This window comes from Pygoscelis adeliae, unplaced genomic scaffold, assembly GCF_000699105.1.
Source record: "Pygoscelis adeliae isolate BGI_AS28 unplaced genomic scaffold, ASM69910v1 Scaffold202, whole genome shotgun sequence".
Taxonomy (NCBI): domain Eukaryota; kingdom Metazoa; phylum Chordata; class Aves; order Sphenisciformes; family Spheniscidae; genus Pygoscelis; species Pygoscelis adeliae.
Window position 1 is genome coordinate 2,833,343 of NW_008824544.1, and position 8,771 is coordinate 2,842,113.

The following is an 8,771-nucleotide window of genomic DNA, read 5'->3' on the forward strand; positions in this document are numbered from 1 at the left end:
TGCTTTGAAACTTGTAAAAATGTTAAAAATTACAAATGCACAAATGTAAACCAGAACTGTCCTAGGATGAAGCAGCATCCGCATGATAAGTGGGCACCTGTCTGAAGCAACAGACCTGTAAACAACTCCAGTTAACAAAATATTATCGATAATTCATTAATTCCATTCTTTGTCCCTATATGCCTGACTATCTTTTCACTATTATGCTTGTTAAACTTAATATAAATATAGCACACTGTCTACAAACAAGTTGTTATACTTTTCTGAATAATTTGTCAAATATTATCATAGTGCTACAAAGAACGATAAAATGATATGCAATCATACCCATATTAAAATATTAATTTTATTCCAGTATTACAGAAGTGGTAACCACATCTGTAATTAATGTATGTGTTTTAAAGCATGACATTTTACTACAGTTTGATTTTCTATGAATTAGTGTCTAATTTTATATTGTGTTGTGTTTTGGCAGATGAAACTCCTACAGAAACCTTTCCTTTCTTGGCTATACAAATAGGGCTTTTCCCTCCAATCACGCTGCCTGCTGAAGGTACTTTGTATCTCACAGATTTCCACCTTTGTGTCAAACTAGGCTGAAATTAGTGGATGAGTTCGAAGCTATCGGGAGGGTAGGAACGGCAGCGATAGACAGCTAGACCAGCACATGTGAGCTGACAACATTAGCCTGGTTTGTGAGGAAACAAGCCTTCAGAGATGAGAAAAAGTGGAATTCAACGCATACGGCTTGAAAGCTCAATAAAAAATAATAAATAATTGCAACGGGTCATATAATCAAACATATTAAATGCCAGTTTATTAGACACCACTTGAATGCTGCCCTTCCTGGAAGAGGGCCAGCAAAACTCGACTGCCGTGTTTGAAGATTTTGGAAGAGTGAATTCAGAGCAGTTCAAGGAATCGGGAGCCACGTGCATGCGTGGCACATGTCTCCGGTGCACAGCCAGGCAGAACTCACCAAAACACCTTTTTGAATGTTACATGGTATTCAAGCATTTCCTTAAAGGACAGCTATCCTAGAAGGGAGCAAAGCATCCCTTCTCAACAAAAACAATACCCACACCAAACCGTAACTTTCAAAACTCAAGATATTTTTGCCACTGTCATCTTGTACCGCAAGCGGTCCTGAAATACAAAATTGTGAAGGTCAGCATGGGGAAAATAGAGGAGCCATGTGCATGATTCCTCATCGGAGCAAAGGTTTCCTAAATCACATGGAAAGTTGTTGTGACTGCTCTGTGGATAATTTAAATCGAGCATCTGTGTAGCTAAATTGATGGGGTAAGCACGCATTTCTCAAATATGTGATCCCTAGTCTTTGCTGGCATATAAGAACCTATATTGAACAAGTAACACAGGCAACAACACGCTTCGCAAATTAAAAACCTAAACCCCAAGTCAGCAGGGAGAGCAGTGGTCACGAACAATGTCAGAGGGTCACGCAAGCAACATGAGTTATGAGCCGGGGACTTTGACTACCCTAAGCTAACGTACAGGGACATTTAAGCTGTCTTAGTTGAGGCATCTTAGCAGTGCTCTAAAATGTCATTTAAAAGCACTTACCTATGCTCATGTCACCACACAAAGCACTAAGATTATACCTGCAGGAAAACTGGAACAACCGCAAATTAAGACCCCCTACTCCCAAACCAAGCATGGAAGTACACGGGTTGATTGACACCCCTGCCTACGACGAGACACAGACAGTTAATAAGCATCACAAACACTAATGTAAGCAAAGCAATTTGCAGAATCAAAACCAGGATCAGACCATTCAGGATCTGGGGGGTTGTTTCTCTGGAAGCTGGATCAGCCTCGGTGGCCCAGCCACCACCACCACGAAATAACTCTTTTGAAGAGTTTGGTGAAGCAGTTTCAAAACACCCAACAGGAGCCGATACAGAAGCATAAGTTACACACTTTCATGACACACTGCAACAGCTAAATCACTCAGGAAAGGACAAGTGAGCAACTGTTCCATAAATGTATATATTAATGGGGTCATATAATTAAAAAAGAATAACAGATATGCAACAGCTTCCCCCAGTTCTTGGAAATATCCCAGGTCAAGATCACGCTTCAGCCCCAAAGGGAAATGCTTTATGAAGTCAGATCATTGGACAACACAGATATACAAAATAAACTTTTACGCAGTCTTACTTACAGAAGCTACTATTGCAACAATCAATATAATTCTATTAAAAGTAACAAGTAACTTCACAGACTTGTGTTAAGTCAACTTTTTCTCTGCGAATAAATTGCACAGGATATTACTTCTGGGACAGAATAAATTCTTGAAATTAGTAACTTATGCATCGCTCCCCTGCTCCAAGAACACATTATTTATTTTTACCATGACATAGCGAAGTTATTAATCTGCTGCCTTCCATTTCAACAATGCGAAATGCTGTAAAATGCACAGACACCTGCATTACAGTACATTTCAGTTCCACTTTATATCAGTCATAAACATCTCTGTTTTGGACATCTCTTCAAAACAAATGCTCCAAGCACACTGTGCATAGCATTCGATTTTATGAAACTATAAAAGTTCTTCACTGTTAATTACACAGACAAATGTCTCATCACATATTTGGTTACCAGGATAATATAATTAGTTTTCTACATTAACCTTTCAAACATAGAGCCTGAATTTCAAGTTGAAAGCATTGTAAAAACACTCAGTCTGGAGGTATATTATATTTCGCTTTTTTTGTGATGATAATAAAGTATTAAGACTGAAAAAACCCCAATGTGGTATATGCAAAAGATATTTTTTTACAGACAAGCTAGGTTTAACCAGCCTTGTCCACAAGATATGGTTGTACAGTCCCCTCATGAGCTTGTCCAAGTCTGGGCTAGAAGCCCTGTGACAGAAGGTTTATGCTGATAACTGGTAAAAGCTGAAGTCACGTCTGTCTTAAATCTTGTCCACATTCAAGGTTTAAGCACTTCATTTCGGGCTGCCTCCTCCTTTTCAGGTCGAGCAGTCTCTCCTGGTATCAGATAACTAAGCCCTTTCCTTCAAAACAAAAGAGATGCCAGGCCTCACCTGCAAAATTCAGTAGTGATATTTGCCCCCCCAAATTTTGCAAACTCCTCCACTGCATCACGTAAGCAACCTTCCTAAGCTTACCAAGACCCACCCAAAAAGCAGTTGGGTTTTACACCATCGCAACCATCAGAGGTCACGTCCAGTACCATGTTCGTCTAATTGTGCTGAAGCTTCCTCCAATTTGCAGCCTACGTTTACACAAAGCCACATTTTGCCCATCTGTGCTGCTGCAAAAAAGACCATCTAGGTTCAACAGGTCTTTCCAGACATTTGATCCTTAATTCATCTGCATGTTAAACAAACTGGATTCTTCTGATTTCCTCATGTACCCTAGAAGCTCCCTCCTTCTTGACAGTGCATCTCTTCAGTTTGAGTTCACCGTTCTCAACTGTGCGACCAAAACATACACACATCCTCTTCCAGATAAAGCTTCACTCATTCATAAAATGGCATTAACATTTCACCTTTTCTAAAGGTAATAGTTTCAATGACGTATCTTAGCATCCATTCATATACTAAAGGCTGCATCACATTGAGGTTTCAACAGCTGATCCCATGGATCAGTTAGAACATCTAAATTGGAGAACAAACTTGACTCTAAACCATCAAGTTGGAGCAGACATCTTTCTGGGATGAATTTTGGCATAAAACAGTGAAATCAAGTGAAGTAGCGATTATACCCTGAGACTCCTTATTAGTGGACAGGACACCAAGCTGGGGAAAGTGTTGTGATCCCGCCATCCCTGAAGCACAATGAAATGTGAATTTTTTTAAAGGAAAGCTGGAATGCCAAACGCCACTCATCCCAGATCCCTGCCAAAAGGTGGGAGCTCAGATTTCGAGTGCTTTCAGTTGAGTTCAGTCCCTGACACTGCTCTCCCTACATCTCAGATCAGTGCCTTTGTCACCAGGAACCCAGATAGAAGTGGACACCAAAGTAACCTCTTGAAAATAAAGTGGAGAAGGTTATGTGAGCTCTGAGTAACTTACTGAATTGAACCCAACCCCCAAGGGAAAAAAAAAAAAAAGCCTAGTCTACAAATCTCGCATGGACATATGTCAGTCTTGTCAAAACCAACATGCTTTGAGGAAATCTGAAAGTTAGACACTCAGGACATCACCAGGAAATAGCACCTTTTTCTTTTCATAGCAACTGAAGGTGGGGTCCCAGGACTGCAACTCTGTGCTTCAGTACCTGATAAGAAGATCCTTGATAGGACTTGCATTCTTAAAGGTTAAATTCTGACCGGCTCTTGAAATAGCTGAACTTTAGGCACTTAAATGCCAGAGCACATTCAGTCACAATGAAAACCTGGGCATACTCAAAAAAACCCCAAAACAAACCCAAAGACAACACAGCCAAACCAAAATCAAAATCAATTGGTCTGACTCATGGCACAGATGTCAAAGCATAGACTCCTTCACATTCTTAGAAGCATCCTGGCTTAAGCAACTAGATGCCTAACTCCTGCCAAAGCTTTATCATGATTTAGAGTTGGAAGAGAAAGCATTCAAAGTAAACCTCTGGTGGAGCTCACTCCATCAGGTTTATCAGACTTCACCAAAAGTGCTTACAGAACACGAAAACCAAACACAAAGCACAGTAGCCACCTTCGCTTCTCCCTAGAAATGGGTGTGAGAAGGAAATATTTGCTCAAAATCCTAATGGCGAGAAGCTGAGAAAGGAATTTAATGCAGCTCTCACCCACGTGTAAATATTCCAACCATCAGAAGATTCCACACTGCCCGACGTCCTCCTTTTCTCTCCCATCTGCTGCTGACCTCTAGAAGAGGATGTGGCACTATAAACCAAGGAGACAAAGGCATTTCACCTGCAGATTGACTTCAGGTGCTGATTCACACACTCAGGACCAATGCTTCCTGCTGGATCCAGGGGGCAATGTGCACACACTACAGAAACCTTAAATCACCCTACAAAAATGTTTAGGTTCCTGGTGCAGTTAAGAAGAGGCAGACACCTCCAAGTTTCTTGCTGCAGAGGCACCTGCTTTCTCCAAAGCCTGAGCGAGGTGTCCAAGAGCTTGCTTTATACAGCAAGAGTCATTAGTGTAGCTCAAAAATCTGGCCCTTACTCCTCTGAGTTTGGCCTGCCAAATTTTTGCCAAGAGGTACAGTACCCAGGTGAGGTCCTAGATATGACAGGAGGGGGCTGGAAGCAGGAAAGGAAGAAGCATTCGGCAGCTGAGGAGTTATGCGGGACAAAAAGCACACAGACAGGAAAGATAAAGGTTGACTGATAACCAATCCTATCATGCCGTAGTATATAACATGCTGCAGACTCTATATTGCTTCTCTGTTTTCTTTACACATTTTTAACTGTTGATTTAATTTAATTTTGCCATGGCAGGATTAGCAGGCAGGCTACAGAGGTGAAAGGACATTACATTAAGACAGCACATTAATCCTGTATCCCACCCAAGGCAGAAGCAAAACCAAACAAATAGCAGCTTCCTGGAAATTGAATTTCTGTTATCCAGATGTCAAAGATGTAATACCCCAATTACACAAACTATTGCCAGTGAAGCATGCCAGCGAATATGCAATGTAAATGGGGTGAGCACAGAGCTGCAAAACTGCAGAGTCAGCATCTGGCTCTCTGAGTGAGTGATAATTAGCACTGTGTGTAGACACTAATAAACATTTATGTCTGAAATTACAACTTTTAGCACTGTTAATAAAGGATATATTGGCAATTCGTAGAATAAAAGGGTCTTGAAAAGAACGTCATATTAAACAATGGCAGGCGCTTCCTGTGCTTGCACAGAGATTTTTTTCCTCCCTAATTGCAAATGGCCACGCTATGTTGCTTGGAAATTAATCAACACAAGCACATACCTAAAAAAACTGGTTGTGTTTCTTTGGTCTCCCCATTAACATCATTGCTGTAGTCAGAGATCTTATATATCTCATGATGGTAATCTGGAATGAAAAACGATAAAAAAAATTAGAACTCAAGCGATCTGGAAAAAATGAACACTGAACACATTGCTACAGTTTTACTACATAATTTATCAATATATCTGCAGTTTATTCCATGTACATCAAATTAACCACAGAAAATGTGCTCTGTATCAGCACCTCCTAAAAAAAACCCAACTTTGCTCAAGCTGGAGAGACTCAGCTCAAATATTTCACAGATTTTAGGGAATAGCTATGCCTGCCCTAAATTACTGTGTTCATTTTCACAGCAAATTATCCCACCAGATGCCAATTATCTGGCTTCTTGCTTTACAGATGGAAAGCAGATTTGTAATGAAAACTTTACCTTCCCAGAGACCAAGAGAAACTTTCAAACTTCACCTCAATCAGAAAATCAGCAACGTACATTAGGGCTACATCGTTCAGTTATACTGACTCATCTTGGTGTCACTGGCCTCTGAATTCTGAAGAAAGGAGGATCAGGGACACCTTAGGATATTCACCTATAGAAACTAGTGCCTATGATGACCCTAAGAATAAACCTTAGTATCTCATATTCAGAGATGTTACAGGATTAAAAAAAAAAATCACCATTGAATTTCTATTTCAAATAAAAGAATATTTTGCTGTGAAGGTCTCTGCTGTAATCCCAGGCAGGTGTTCAGTAAAACCAGAGCGTTGTTTACCTGTGTGTACAGAGAGAATAGTAAATCCAAGAAGAAAAAAAAAAAACAAAAACGTCTAAAGGCAGCTCTCCTGGATGCTATTTCTGACTCTGCGACCGGCACACACTTTGTCCTTCGGCAAATCGCTCAAGACTGAACAATATATTCAGTGTCTTGAAACAGCCACCTCCCCACCTAACTCCTTTAACGCCCTCCCAGTTCCCAACCATCTCAGCTACTCGCTCCATAAGCTGATTTTTATGTTTACCTGCCTCACAAAAACCGAGGTAGAGATTAACTCACGGAAGAGCACTTTGGGTGATTCACTTAAAAGGCACAACGGAAACGGAGGGCAGCGTAAGCAGCTCCTCCTCCGGCGAGCCGCACACCTGCACCGCTGACAAAACAGCTACAGGATCGGAAAGGTCTCCGAGACGCCAAACTTTTTTGTTAGGTGCTGATTATTTGTACAGCACAACTGTCTTGAGAGCACAAGAGGACGAACAACCCAATGAGTAAACTAGAATCGAGCCCAACGCAGTGCCACGAAAGAAAGAAAAGGGCCTGGAAAGAAAATGAGGGGAAAAAACACAACAGGGAGTTGGAGAGGTCAGCGACGAGGTGCTACGCAAAGGGTGGCTCTGCCTACCGAGCACGCCCAGCAAGTGAAACGGGTAAAGGTGAAGTTTGAGTTATGATGTCAAGGAAGTAAAGGCTCCTTTCATAAGGCTAAAACTACGGGATTTATGCCAACTGCCTTCCGTGGTCATTAGCCGTCCTGTTGAGGAGGGGGAGTGATGGAGTGGCCTGCTGGGCACCTGGTGGCCAGCCGAGGTCAACCCACCACACTGCATTTTCATCCTCTCAAGGGTGTCCAAGATCTGCTAGGAGTGAGTACTAGGAATTAAATGACTTACAGACTCACGGTCCTCAGATATATAGATTACATGTGGTTTCTTCTCTAGCACTTCCCTCCATACATCCAGCTGGTCACAATACTCTTCTGATCTACAGCTGCTGTATTAAGTCACCACATTTCACCCCAGAGGCGGCTGCATTTTAGTGCGGGAATGGATTTCCTCTCGATCTGGTCATTATTGATCACCTCGATAAGGAGCTCCGAAGTTTTTTTTGGGACAGAATAAGCACTGTACAGGCATACATCGTTAACAGATGGTGTGTTACCAAGGAATCGACAGAGCATACCCTTTTCTCTTTGGTTTCCTTCTTCTGCCTCGGATGTCACAGTCCAGGCGCTGCGAAATCCATATCAATTTCACAACAGTAAACACTAAACTGTGACATTACGGAATGACTCCAGCAAGAGGCAAAGGCCAATTACAAGAGACAACTATTTCTACATAATTATCTTTCTAATCAACTGTGATAGAAAAAGAGTATGCCAGTGCAGACTCACATGCAAAATGTGATTTTTATCTCCTCCATTCTCAAAGTACAAAGATATAATTTTCTCTCTAGGATGTGTTTTTAGTGTAGTTTTCTGTTTGACTTTCTACTGCCAAAAAGACATCCCAGATAAAATAAGAATTACTAATAATGCACCATCGTAAATGAATTTACGTATTAAAACAAAATTAAATAGATTGGCTTATATATTGAGTCGTATCTAAACCTGTAACGAGTGGCAACTGAGAACTGGCAAAACAGTCATCTATTTCTGATAGCGCACATATTCTTTTTACAGCTCCATTAGGACAGAAATAAAACCATGTCTTCAATTTCAGTTTTGCTTTTCCGCATGTTTCACTTTCACCCCCCCAGGCTCCAGCCCAGTCCAGCACTAAGTCTGCCTCCGAGTCGGGAGCGTGTTCGATATCAAAGCCCCACAAACCTGTTCTCCATAGAAATTAAACCCTCGATAGGTTTGCTAATGCATACAGACCTCCAGTACATTTCAGACAAGTCTGACGGGTCACTGCCCCTCTAGTTTTTAACAGGGAGTATGTGTGATGCTCCAGACCCCCCTACGATGATACAGCAGTCATTATTTACTATTCCTACCAAGTGAGTTTATTTCCATCCTTAAATTTCTTCGCATCAAACGTGATTTTGCTGAGCGCCTGCAAAGA

At 41.3% G+C, this 8,771-nt stretch overlaps 1 protein-coding gene across 3 annotated transcripts in view; it reads right to left on the reverse strand.

The window, feature by feature from the left end:
• Positions 1 to 8,771, reverse strand: part of BEND7 (BEN domain containing 7) — a 48,792-nt gene that overhangs the window by 39,293 nt on the left and 728 nt on the right. For all 3 annotated transcript variants that reach the window (XM_009321762.1, XM_009321759.1, XM_009321761.1), the window contains exon 2: positions 5,933 to 6,016. The gene's annotated coding sequence lies outside the window, so the exon portion shown is untranslated. The remainder of the gene's footprint in view (positions 1 to 5,932; positions 6,017 to 8,771) is intronic.